The sequence below is a fragment of the Jaculus jaculus genome, chromosome 2, assembly GCF_020740685.1.
Source record: "Jaculus jaculus isolate mJacJac1 chromosome 2, mJacJac1.mat.Y.cur, whole genome shotgun sequence".
Taxonomy (NCBI): Eukaryota; Metazoa; Chordata; class Mammalia; order Rodentia; family Dipodidae; genus Jaculus; species Jaculus jaculus.
Window position 1 is genome coordinate 185,764,325 of NC_059103.1, and position 14,395 is coordinate 185,778,719.

General features: G+C 34.8%; 1 protein-coding gene across 6 annotated transcripts in view; it reads right to left on the reverse strand.

Moving 5' to 3' along the window:
• Trps1 (transcriptional repressor GATA binding 1) overlaps positions 1-14,395 on the reverse strand; it is a 250,228-nt gene that overhangs the window by 110,284 nt on the left and 125,549 nt on the right. The window lies entirely within an intron of this gene.

Consider the following 14,395-nt stretch of genomic DNA (forward strand, 5'->3'; position numbering starts at 1 on the left):
TTTGACTTACCCTTCTGTTTGGTGTCCGGGAGATTGTCACAGCCTAGAAAGATGCACCATGGTAAGATTTGGGATATGTGACAGCTATGCTTTTCTTTTCTAAAACTGTTGCTATGAGGACATACATATGCAAGCTTAGGGTCTGGAAATCCATTATCTTACATCTACCCACGCTATTTGGCCATGTTCATATGAGTTTGAAAGATCTGTGAAGTAAACCTAAGATCATACTCTCAATATTTAACTGCTTCTCTGAAGTCCATACCACTATCATGTGGCAAGACAATCTAAAAAGACACAATTATATCAACATATGCTAGTATAGATGTGTCTCCAGTTAAAGTTTGGGGGCACAGAAGGAATCTTCATAGCCAGTTCCTTCCTCACTATCAGGAACATCTTATTAATCATTTATTTATGGAAATGAATTGTTAGTCAACTTGAAGGCTTATGCTCTTGCCAAAGTCAAAATGTAAAAAAAAAAAAAAAAAAAAATCTTACATTCTCTTAACAATGGTTTAGCCTTCACAAGGAAAAAGAAAAGAACAATACATGTATGAAGACATGATATCACAATATTTGTACATCTTCAACATTCACAGAACTCTTTTTTTGTTCAAGTTTCTCAATAAACTATCCTTATTTGCATACACTGAATCATTTGTGATTCAACTGGTAAAATGATAAGTAGATGAGAGAACATATCAGGCCTGGTTAATATACATATAAGAGTGAAATCTTGGTTTTCAGTAAGTCATTTTGTTGTCTATGCTAAACCACTAGCTGTATTTTGTCACTAGACTATAGGACTATTTCACACCAAAGTTCTCATAATTCAAGTATTTATTCTAATTGCATTTTCCTCATATTTCTAAGAATATAATCAGAAAGATTATGCTACTTGTATTACTATAAACTCTTCTTAATATAAATCTATAGTAAACAAAGCAAGGATTGTAAGTTAGAAACTAATATAAGTTAGTCATTAGCACAATATAGAAACAAACAATGACACACAAATACAATTAAATTAGCACCCAGTAGCTATCTTATATAGGTCCAGAAAATTTCACATGGCTAAGAACAGTGATGAAAGTTCCTTATAGCTGTAAGTATTAATACAAGTGGTCATAACTACATTTCAATCTCATGATAGTGTGGATTCCAAAAAACTACTGCATTTATTTTTAACAGATACTATGGGAAAGTGGGCAGAATCAATTCTAAATGCAAAACCGGGGGATTGGAGAGATGGCTTAGTGGTGAGGAACTCATGTTCGAATCTCCAGGTCCTACATAGCAAGACACACAGTGACACAAGCACACAACGTTGCACATCCACCAAAAGGGGCCCCACACATCTAGAGTTCATTCGCAGTGGCTGAGGGTCCTGGTGTCCTCACTCTCTCTGTCTCTGTATTTCTCTCTCTTCTCTTCTTTCTCTCTCTCAAGATAATAATAGAAAAGATGCAATAAATAAATTTCCTTCATAGTTATTTCCAAAACTCTGACTTAAAACACACATTCTATAGAATTTTAGCCACATTATACATTGGCCAAGAATAAAATCACTTAAATAACTGAAAATTTCAATAGCTTTAAAAATTCAACAATAAATTTTTATAAATATATAAGAAATTAAAATTCATCGCTATAGGCATTTTCTTCACTTGATTTTTGTAAATTCATTGAAAATAACACCATGAGAGGCATTCATCTCAAAATTACAAAACCAGTTTGTCACATTTTTGAAATTTGGTTTTTAGGCCATTGATTGTTTTGAATTGCTCTATTTTTTTTTTTTTTTTTTTTTTTTTTTTTAGTTTGTCTATGATCCTTAGTTTGACTTTATCAACAAAGGTTATTTTCTTGGCCTAGCAAGAGAGAGCTCAGTGCATAAGCCTAACCACTCAGATTCAATTCCTCACTACCCAAATAAAGCCTCTCTATCTATCACTCTTCTATCCTCTTTCTGCTTACAAATAAATGAATAAAAATATTATTAAAGTTCTTCTTATTTATTTATTTCAGAGAGAGAGAGAGAGAGAGACAGAGAGAGAGGGGATTGGCATACCAGGGCCTCTAGTCACTGCAAACGAACTCCAGATACATGTGTCACCTTGTACATCTGATTTATGTGGATCCTGGGGAATCAAACCTGGGCCTTTTGGCTTTGCAGGCAAGTGCCTTAACTGCTACGTCACTCCTCCAGCCCAAAGAAAAATATTTTTAAAAAGAAAATATTTTCTTTATGTTTTAATGTTTGATGAATAAAATTAAACCAACTTAAGCTGATTTGAAAAAACATCAAAGCCATGCTGTTCATTGTGCTAGGTTAAGAAGCTTGGTTAAGAAACATCAGTTTTGTGTACATACATAAATGGGCCAGTGCTTTCAATGAACATAGTTACTCTTGGTAACCAGTATAGTCACTGTCTTGATGAAATCTGTATTCTCCGAATGACTGGTCTGTGAATATTTTGTCAGAAAAAAAATAGTTTTGAACTGTTAGATGAGTAGTCAAAAACACTGAAAAAAAGAGCAACTGAGAGATCATTAATGTAACAAAAACTATAAGGACAAGGAACAAGAAATTTAAAATTGCCTAATAAGAAGAACTTTGATTTTTTTTTTTTTGAACTATAGAATGATATAGCTATCACACAAAGAACACAGATCAGTGGGTAATATAAGTGTTCGGCTTCTTACTAATGATTAAAGCATTGACATATGCACTAGTAAAAGACTAACTGAGATTAGGCCTTGAAATCCTACCATACTATCCAAAGTAGAGAAGAGTGTTGTTAAGTGCAGGAATGCTAACATCATGGAAGAAAAGTGACAAAGTTTAATTACTTAGAGCTCTACTCTCCAACATTGCAGCCAATAGCCATTTGAGATAATTAAAAAATGAATGAAGGTTAGGGCGGGAGAAATGGCTTAATGGTAAGGCACATGCCTGCAAAGCCAAAGGACCCAGGTTAGATTCCCTGGGACCCATGTAAGCCAGATGCCCAAGAGGGTGCATGCTTCTGGAGTTCATTTGCAATGTCTGGAGGTCCTGGTATACCCATTCTCTCCCTCCCTCCTTCTCTCTCTCTCTCTCTCTCTCCTCTCTGTCTCTCTGTCTCTCTCTCTCTCTCCTCTCTTTCTTTCTCTCTCTCTCTAACTACCTATTTCTCTATCTCTCAAAAGTAAATAATAAAATCTTTTAAAAATGAGTGAAGGTTAAATAAAATCAAGTATTCAGTTCTTCAATGGGTTTAGAAACGTTCATGTCCTAATAACCAAATGAAAATAATGGCTATCATATTTTGACAACAAATGCAGAAACTTCCAACATCACAAAATTTTCTATTAAGAATAACGGTAGAGCATAAACACACTAAAATTGAGAGGATAATAAAATAGGTTTAAAAATCTATGTAAAACTACATTTCTTTGATTTTACAAATATCACTTTAAAAATATTTTTCTCTTTAGTATTTTTTTTCACCAAAAATGGTAATGACAGAAGTACAGGGTACAAACAGAGAAACAGTATGGGGCAGGGGAACTATCAGCAAAGTCTTCATGGTACACTCAGAAAAGAACATAATAATGAGGACAAATCAGGCAGAAATGGAAACGTGCAGGGTAGGAGGGAAGGCTTAGCAGTTAAGGCATTAGCCTGTGAAGCCTAAGAATCCACGTTCTATCCCCCAGTTCCCACTTCAGTCAGATACAGAAGGGGGAGCATGCATCTGGGGTTCATTTGCAGTGGCTAGAGCCCCTGGCATGCCTATTCTCTGTCTCTATGTCCCCTTCAAATTGGCTAATTAAATAAAGTTGTTTTTTAAAAAATGGAAATATGCAAAATACTTAAGAATATTCCAGATCATTTTTTATTTAACCATGTTAGAATGGACAGAGTTTGAGTTTAATGTTCTGTACACCAAAGATACTTGAACTGAGCAACACACACAAAAGCACCAGTTATGAGTTTTCAGTATCTTAAATCTATCCTCTCCTACTTTCTAACAGCACACTACTTTTATAATTTGTTCAAAGACAAATACAATTTTAGACAGAGAGAAAGACAGAGGGGGCATAAATATGAATGAATTTGCATGAGAATGTCCATGCCCTAAGTACGAATTCAAACTCTATATGTGTGCATACTGAAGAACAAAACTAGAAGTTACAAATCAATGTTGTCCATAGGAAAAGGCAATAAACAGCTTGCTAAAGATAAAACATTAGTTCTAGTACATTAGAAAAGGAATCCCCAGACTGTCTTGCATTAAATTATGTGGCAGAGAACCAAGCTATTTGTTTCTACAAGCAATAAATTAGATAGTCACATAAGGATTAATTGCAAAACTGACCCTTGAAACACTGCCCAGTAGCACAATTTTGAACAATAACTCAAACTTGGTCTTCTACCAAAGAATTTTTAGAAAATAGCTTCCAAACAGTTTAACTCATCGAAGAGATATACTAGTGTAAGTCTGATTTTTACAATTTTTCCAGCTGTCTACCTACCTCCGAAGTATATGCCTAACATGTTTCTTCCCTCATGGGTTCAGTATTCATTGGGAACATAGGAAAACTGTGCAGTTTGCATGCATGTTTTTCAATTCATATCAGATTCATAATATATATATTTCATAGTATGAAGAATTTCCTGTGGAGAAGTCATTAATTATAATATAAGAGATATGAAGAGAAATTTCAACCATCAGGTACTTTAGTCCATTTGGACCTTGACTTTTTCATTTTATTCATCATTTACTCTTTAGTTTCTAATCTGCAATGTGGAGGAAATATGTGCTCCATAAGAGGATATTACACACCCCTCTACTTCTCAAGATGCACAACGTGATGTTTAATTACACAAAAGTATGCAAAATAATGTATCCCTAACTGTGTAAGTGACTTTGCACCTTGCTAATATTTGAGACAGGAATATTTAGGTATCATTTCTGATAATTTTAGCAATTATACACTTAATTTCTCCAGCACCTTTCATACATAAGGTAATACAGAAAAAATGAAAAACAAAAGAAAATGTATTGAAAGTTTAGAGCAAAGTGCATAAAAGAGCAGGTACATTTCCACTTACTCCTTTACTTAGTTGCAAGTACACTGGTGAGCAATTTAGAATAACACCAAAGAGAAAAGAGGTAGAGGTCCCTTCACCAGCCAGTTATACCTTTCCTTAAAACTGGCCCTTTGGGGAAATATAAACTTAAATAAAGTTAATGGATGAGGAGATATTTGCCTCCTCAAGTATTCATGGTAATTGGACATTAATATAAAGAAGCTATCTGGTGTCTTATTGCAGCTAACATTTCTTCCTTTGAGGTAACAAGGTTCTTATACATGTTCCCTCCCTGTAAAAATCAAATTGCTATTGTTATCTGCTCTCAGAGTATCAGTATCTGAGTAGTAAAGTGTCCTAAGTTAGTCTTCCTATCTTTTGACAGGAAATAAGGACGATTTTGTTTCTGGCTGACTTAGATTTCAATGGATAGGTAAAACCAGAAAAGATCAAAGCACAAGCAGTGAGTTGCTGGTTTGACTCAAATGAAGAGACTCGAGTCCACCTTTCTTGTCTATCCTTTCTGTAAATTTAGAGTTAAAAAAAAAAAACACAGGAAAAAAGTAAATAACTAACTTTTGTGGGCATCAAAAGGGCCAAGAAAAAGTCCAGGCTAACTATTTACTAAGTTTTATAACTTGAAAACTGGGCAGTTCAGGTGACAAAAGTTGTTACACTTCTTTTTTTCTTACATAACTAACTGATATATATTCCATCATGATCTAAAATTAGTTATAATAATCACTAATAGGGACTGAGTGTTTTTTGTCAACATACATGGAATTAAGGTAAGTTTTATTCACAGTACCTGTTCTAAGCCTCCCATAGGTGTCAGCATAACATTCAAGAAAGAACTGAAACTAAGCACTTTACCTATCACAGGTCACATCCACTTAACTGCTGAGGAACCACACGATGGGTTAGTTGTAGGGATGCTATCCTTTTTGGGACCTCTCAGTTCCAGAGCTCTCTCAGAATGACAGACCTAGAACTTAAGACAAAAGAAAGGAAAAGCTCCAAGGGACAATGTGGATAAGCTAGAGAGGGCAGTTCAAATGGAGCAAGGAGGCCCATGGCTACAACCTCAGCACTCAGGATATAGAGGTAGAAGATCCAGCAGTTCAGGGTCATCTGCAGCTGTTTAGTGATTTCAAGGCCAGTCTTGCTACATGAGACCCTTTCTCAAAAATAAAAAATAAAGCAAAACAAAAGAGAAACAAGCGGGAGTGTAATACATTTCCGTGCAGAATTCCCTGAATTGGTGGAAAGGAAGATTGAAAGTGAAAGGCTGATGAGGACACTCTAGAGGAAGCCAGCAGGAAGGGATGAAAGGAGCCCCTGAGGGGGTGGGGGTGAAGGGTCTGTTCCCTGTCAGGGTGGGATGAAGTTGAAGAGGGAAGACGCCCTTTAGGTAAGATAGATTATACACAGAGAGAATGTGGGTTTTGAATGAGGTAACTCAGAAGAGTAGAAAAACCTGAAGAGCAATGAACTACCAAGGAAATGGATTGCTAGGTCTGAATGGAGATCCCACTCAGAATAAAGAGCATGGAGATATTTGATGAAATTCAGACTGAGATTTAGTTCAGAAAGACTCAAGGAAATAGATGCAAGAGGAAAAGCAAACATGGACAAATAATGTGAGGATATGCTCAAAGGCAGGAGTTTCTGTGTTCTTGGTCTTATGGGGTGTTGTGAGGATGGACGGAATTAGATAAACTGTATGTCTGTAAAGATCAGGAGACATATAGGAGGACTGATGACAAGAGACTGAGAAATTCTGGAGGAAAAATACTGGGAGAGTTAATAAGTATGCAAAATAACCCATCTAAAATGGTGAAGTTTGCATCATTTCTTTCTTTTTTTTTTTTTTAATATACCTTTAACTGACCCAACATTTACAAAGCAAACTGATCTCATATAGGCAGAAGGGTTAATTGAGTTGTAGTGCAATTTTGAAAATATATTGTGATGACAGATAAAAAAAATTGACTAAAGACAATTAAATTAAAGTGAAATTAAATTATAAAATAATTGATAATTAAGCTACTTTCTTTAGGCACTAAGCTTAGTATCTGAAATCACTGATTAATATATAATCTCTGTCTTCTAAATTTTAAAAATAGAAAAGAGCAGCAAATATATACTGATAAAGTATGATGTAATTTTAAAAATATTATAAAGTTCCATCAGACAAAGCAAATTTATCGATTCAGAACCAATCAGTAAAGCCTTCCCATTGGGCTTAAAATGTTGAGTTGAGTTCTAAAAGGTACCAACTACTCACACTGAGACCATTCAGAATACAGGCATAGGGTATGAACTAGCAGTTAGCCACATGAAAGTGTTCAAAACCTTTGAGTAATAAAACAGTGCATCACACTAGGCTGGTAATAAGTGGTGGATGTTAGATCAGGCATCATGACAAGAGCTATCTGGATGCTAATTTCATAATAAAGCAGGAGATTTTAAACAAGTACTAAACATGATCTCTTTCAGACTCCACAGCCCTATATGCCCATCATCTGATAAATGGATAAAGAAAAATATGGTATTCACATATGGTATTCACATCAGTGATTATGGTTAGGCCACAGTAATAAATAAATCAGTGAATAAATAAAATTGTGCCAGGAATGAGCCATGGATCATGAAGTTCACTGGAAATAGCATACATAGCACAGAAAGACAAGCACCACATGATCACACTTACATGGAGAATTAAAGATAGCTGGTCTCATATAGGTTAAGTGGTTATCAGGATGGGGAGAAGAATATGGAGACAACGTGATCAATATTATTGACACAAACCAATGAGAACTGTTGATGGAAATAGATATGTTTGGTCTGAAGCATGTCTCAAAGTTCATAGGTACACAAAAACCATATGTACATCTGTATATTTTTATAAACTATGACCAAATTTTATGGCTTCTGCTTCCTATAGCAAACTTGTCTATGTTTTTCTTAAGAACATGCTTTTAAAACAGTTTGTTAAGATGAGAAATTTTATACATTCAAATTTGTAACAAATTACATTTATATAAGTAGAATGAAACACAGTAAGTTTCCTATAAACTATTCAATAATTTTATTTCATCTGCAAAATTAATTATATTCTGTTGTCAATTTAAATGTTTTAATTATTAAAAATATTTTATTTTTATTATTTGATTGAGAGAGAGAAAGAGAGAGAGAGAGAGAGAGAGAGAATGGGTGTTCTAGAGCCTCCAGCTACTACAAAAGAAAAACTCCAGATACATGCACCATCATGGGCATCTGGCTTGCGTGGGTCCTGGAGAATCGAACCTAGGTCCTTAGGCTTTTCAGCCAAGTCATCTCTCTAGCCCATAAATGTTTTCATTTCATATTCCCTCATAAATTCTTCAAGGTGTCAGAACAAAGTACCGTATTACTGATGGTTTAAAAAACAGTTTTAGTAATTATTGATAATACATAAAGGCCTTTTCTTTGTATTTTTCATTTTGTTTTTTCTTTTAAATACTTTTTAAATTATTTATTTATTTATTTCAGAGCGACAGACACAGAGAGAAAGACAGATAGAGGGAGAGAGAGAGAATGGACGCACCAGGGCTTCCAGCCTCTGCAAACGAACTCCAGACGCGTTCGCCCCCTTGTGCATCTGGCTAACGTGGGACCTGGGGAACCGAGCCTTGAACCGGGGTCCTTAGGCTTCTCAGGCAAGCGCTTAACCGCTAAGCCATCTCTCCAGCCCTCGTTTTGTTTTTTCTAACCCAGGCTAACCTACTACTATGTACTCTCAGGGTGGCCTCAAACACCTACCTCTGCCTCCCGTGTACTAGGAATAAAGATGTGGACCACCATGCCCAGCTCAAATAAGATTAAAAAATATAATAAAAAATTTCCTACTGCCTTCCATATAATGAGTATTTGGTTTTACAAGCAGAACATTTTCAAAGAAATATAAATAACATAGTTATTCACATAGGCTGGAGTCATAAACCTTTGACTAATCTGATTTAAATACTAGTTCATTCGTCTTTCAGCTCTTGTAAAATAATGTTCTTTAAAAATAGGCAAAATATTAAAATTAGCAACATTTAGGACTAGATAGTATTATATTGAAATTTTGAGCAATGAGTATAAAATTCACTGCTTATCCATAACCTAAAATATACTCATAAGCACAACCAGTTCACATAATTTTCTAAAACTGATTTCTAAAATATGAAAACTTAATAAATTTTATTCAATATGAAGGTAATAAGCCAGACAATGTAAAGCATACAGGTATATGACAAAGAAATCAGATGTATTTTGTATAATGCAATTGATTTAATCATAAATTTATAATCATTTAAAATTAACATTTGGCTAGAAAGAGCCTAGTGGTCAAAGCCCTGGCATTCCCATTCTCTCTCTCTCTCTCTCTCATAAATATGTACATAAATCATTTTTAAATAAACCTAAGTCATTATAAAAATAGATTTCACAGCACTATAATGTAACATTTACCTAATTTTAAAATAGCTCTTATTTTCATCCAAGTTTTTTTCTATTTATATTGTATTTCCTTGCCACAATTCATTCACAAGTATGTTTTATCAGCTAATTTGCCATGTATTCACTAATTTCACCCTATACATACCTATTGTACCTGGTTAGAGATGGTATATATTATGTTTGTGCTTTCTAACTACAGCTATTATTTCTTTCTCACTGGTGACAGAGATGTAATTTTAAGGTCTTTAACAATTAAATATTAACATTAACTTAAAGTTCAGAATTTAAAATTTTGAAGTTCTTCCTTTATATTCCATTTAAGTAAAGTTATGAATTGTCTTTGGAAAAAAAAGTTATTAGTCCCAGCTTCCACGTTGGAGTAAGGATCATGAATGACAGGCTGTGTCCCAGCAAGAGAAGAAGCTGCCCCTTTCGCGAGACAATGCAAGGTTGGAGTCAACATTCAATCTGTTGGTTTTTCATTCTCCTAAAGATCCATAATCTTTTAAGTCTAAATGGAATAAATTTCTATTCTTCTCTCCACACATCTTTTACACATAATTTACCTTGACTTTTTATTAATCCTACTTAATAAAAATCTTTGAAAAGAGTTCAGAGTTGTAAGCAATTCAGTTGCTGACACTGTCACATGAAATGCGTGGTTGAGATTATACATTTAAAGATTTTAGAATGAGAATCAGTCCTGTTGATCACAAAAAGTCAACATTTTAACATCAGCACCTCTTCTGCAGAAATATACAGAAAAATTCTTAAAACAAACAAACAAAAAAAACTTAATAAAAGCTAAAAACCTCAGTCATCTGAAAAAATCCACCACACAATAAAATCTTTGGCCAAAATATCCTTAACTAAATGTGTGTAGGTAAAACTATGAAAAATATATTTGAATTATATGCTTATTTTAAAAAAGAAAAAAAAAAACTTCTCATGACATTGTGGAGCTCCAAATTTGTGTTCCAATAAATAGACATAAGTTCCCCCAAACAATTTTTAACACTGGGTAAATACATTAGAAAAAAGACATCAAAACTTAGTTCAGAAAATTCAATTATTTAAAATATCTGTTTTTTTTTTTTTTTTTTTTTTTTTTTTTTTTTTGGAAAGATGAACTAACAGTAACTGAGCTGGACTTTGAATACCTTAAACACTGGTCAGACTTCCTTGCTTCTAATTTGCTCCTGGTTTCATCTTAGTCACACCCTACACAGCTAACACTTATCCTCTAGTGTTCTGCTAATTGCCTGGTGCTATGTTGACTACTGGGAATGAACCACAAGATACATCACTGTAAGCTGCAGGGAGTGCTTCAGTGATCAGGAGGTTAAAACCTCCCCATCAGCAAAAGGGAGAATTCTTGACTCAACTCAGTGGTACAAATTATTTCCAGGTGGTGATAATTATCACTTGTGGTGTTTGATATTCCGGACTTTGCATCTAAATTTATACTTGACAAGTTAAACTTTTCATCGTGTGCATTTTCCCATAATCTTTCAAAGGCCAAAGACAAGGAGAGACGGATTAGTGATGGGTGAAACCGATTCCACCCAAAATGGCAACGCTTAATTACAAGCCTTGTTGTTTATAATTAACTGTGTAAATCACTAACTTGAAAGTTTCTTTTCAAAGTAGTTAAAACCAACTCTTTTCCCAGGGGGATTTAATACTGTGTATTATTACACAGTTAAGTATTATTTTGTTTGCTCTATGAACAAGATGTGCAAATGACACATTTTACCAATTGTTGTGCCAGCTTATCTGGATCCTGTTTATGAATTGGAGCACTAAGGCCATTCTGCCATGTTCTATATTTTAGGAAAGTTTTGTCATATTTTATGGAATCCATAAAAAAGATGTGGCTATTATCTAAAGAACCATAAGGAAGCAATTTTTAATAATGGATAGTGTCAAATTCTTAACTTCAGAAAATAAAAACAGCTTTCAAATGCATCTTCAGGGAGGGATCTGTTATTGAGCAGTATTTAGAACTAGAACATATTTATTGAGAACATACTATGTGTCAGTAACCAAATATTTCAGAATAAATAATAACATACTTCCTTAACAAATACTTTCATTTTACATTATTGAAAGAATACTGTGAAGCAAAAATGATAACCTTTTCACAGATGATTATTCCAACAAAATAAAAACCGCCTGCCACTGGGCTCTAAGAGGGAGTAGTGGGTCTGCAATTTAAACTCCATTTTTTCAAACTTATGTAACTCTGAACAATCTCAACACATCAGAAAAGAAAAAAAAAAAAAAACTAATGTTTTCACTTACTGTGCCGACATGCATCAATGAAAACCACAAGGAAAAGAGAATATGGATGTACATGTGGTAAATATGAGTTTCCTAAAAATATTGCATAGTGTTTCATCTAAGTCAAACAAAAAGTAAAGGCATAAAAACAATTCCCTACTTCCTTATTTGTCATACCACTCAGCTAGTATTTATGGAGGACCTCTACTGCCAAGGATTTCCCTGGCCCAGTGTACATCTATCAGCAAAGTGGTGATTGACACAGCATAGTAAGTTCACTGTGAAAGGTATCAGTGTGAATTACAAACAGACATAAAGCAGTTCCTGATCAATTTGATCCATTTCATTTTAATTTCTGATATAAATATATCAGGAATCTAATTCAATTTCTTTTTTCAAATTTTTTTTTGTTTATTTATTTGAGAGCAACAGAGAGAGAGAGAGAGAGACAGAGAGAGAGAGAGAATGGGCACTCCAAGGCCTCCAGCCACTACAAATGAACTCCAGACGCATTCGCCCCCTTGTGCATCTGGCTACCGTGGGTCCTGGGGAATCGAGCCTTGAACTGTGGTCCTTAGGCTTCACAGGCAAGCGCTTAACCACTAAGCCATCTCTCCAGCCCTAATTCAATTTCTTGAGCTTTGATCCCATTTTTTTTTTTTTTAAATTTCAGAGTGACAGACACAGAGAGAAAGACAGATAGAGGGAGAGAGAGAGAATGGGCGCGCCAGGGCTTCCAGCCTCTGCAAACGAACTCCAGACACATGCACCCCCTTGTGCATCTGGCTAACGTGGGACCTAGGGAACCGAGCCTCGAACCGGGGTCCTTAGGCTTCACAGGCAAGCACTTAACCGCTAAGCCATCTCCCCAGCCCTGATCCCATTTTTGCTACTACCTCCTAATACATATTTACAGTCTCTCTTCTCCCATATTGCTGATTTTACTGGATAATTTTTGAAATCTCACTGATCCACAATCTAGTACATGAAAGCCTGTGTATTCAAAGTCTGTGATAAGTATTGCTCTGTTGAATGAGAGATAAGCATCATTTAAGTGAGAGACCTTCAAACTCTACAGTCCACTACTTGACTTCAGTGCTCCAACTATCCACTAAGAGTTTCTCATCCCTTGTCCCTCAGAATTTAGGGTTTAATACATATTGTTACTTTTACTAAAATATGAAATCCACCATGGGAGAAATTCTAGCATGTTTTTTATTCAAAAAATAATATAATGAACACATAAACAACACCAATATTTTATAATACAAAAAATTTCATTTGAATCAAAAGATTACTGGAAAATTGAGTAGTAAAATGCGTGAAGATATTGGTAAATATTAACGGATATATCAAATTTCAATATTACTGTAAGAGAAAGAACTGTAGACAAGGATAACTGGTGATTCTATATGACTTGTACAAATAATCTAAAATATGGAAAAAATATAGCAACGAAGAGTAAATAAGGATTTTGTCCTTAACTTTGAGGATGTGAAAAAGAAGACTTGATTTTTAGGATTTGCAATCACCCACCAACATATGACTCACATCACCAGGTTTTCTTCAATACTACATTAACTGAAAAGTAACTTTAAGGTCATAATCACAAAAATAACATAAGATCAATATGTATTTTTGTAACATTATATTAATTTATATATTTAACTTAATCATTAATAATTTTGAAACACATAAAATATACTTTGGCCAATCTTTGAATATATGACCCATTTGTCAATTCTCTAAAGTATCTAAGCATTTGTGATTTACCCCAATCTTTTACAATTTCTAATTCAGACTGAATTTACCTTCATGTGATGCATGTCTACCATATCTTTCTGAAGCATCGACTGCTGAAATCACTGAAGAACTTTCCATTCCCAGGTTTCTAATTTATGTAGCACTGAACTTGTCAATGTAAATAGACAATTGTAAATTGCAATGCTATGACAAGTTTGGAACATTCTCTACCATCTACTGGAGTCCTGGTGTACAAGACAACAAACAGTGGCATCCCTGAGCATGCGCATATAGACACAGTTCCTGTACGCAGTGGGCTGCATCTGAAGGACCCAGCATTCCCTAGGTATCTGATGGGCGTTTAGTAGCACAAGATACTTGAAAATAGTTTAACACAATTTTTGCTATACTTTCTTCATATCTGTCATTATTTTGATGCTAACACATCAGATGGGCTTTTTTTTTTAAAGACTTTTTAAAAGAATTTTATTTATTTATTTGAGAGTGACAGAGAGAGAAAGAGGGGGAGAGAGAAAGAGAGAGAGAGAGAGAATGAGAATGGGCACGCCAGGGCCTCCAGCCACTGCAAACGAACCCCAGATGTGCGCCCCCTTGTGCATCTGGTTAATGTGGGTCCTGGGGAATTTAGCCTTGAACCAGGGTCCTTAGGCTTCACAGGCAAGTGCTTAACTGCTAAGCCATCTCTACAGACCCAGATGGGCTTTTTTTAAATGTATGTGTGTGTGAGAGAGAGAGAGACAGAGAGAGAGAGAGAAAGAGAGAGAGAGAGCAAGCGCTGGC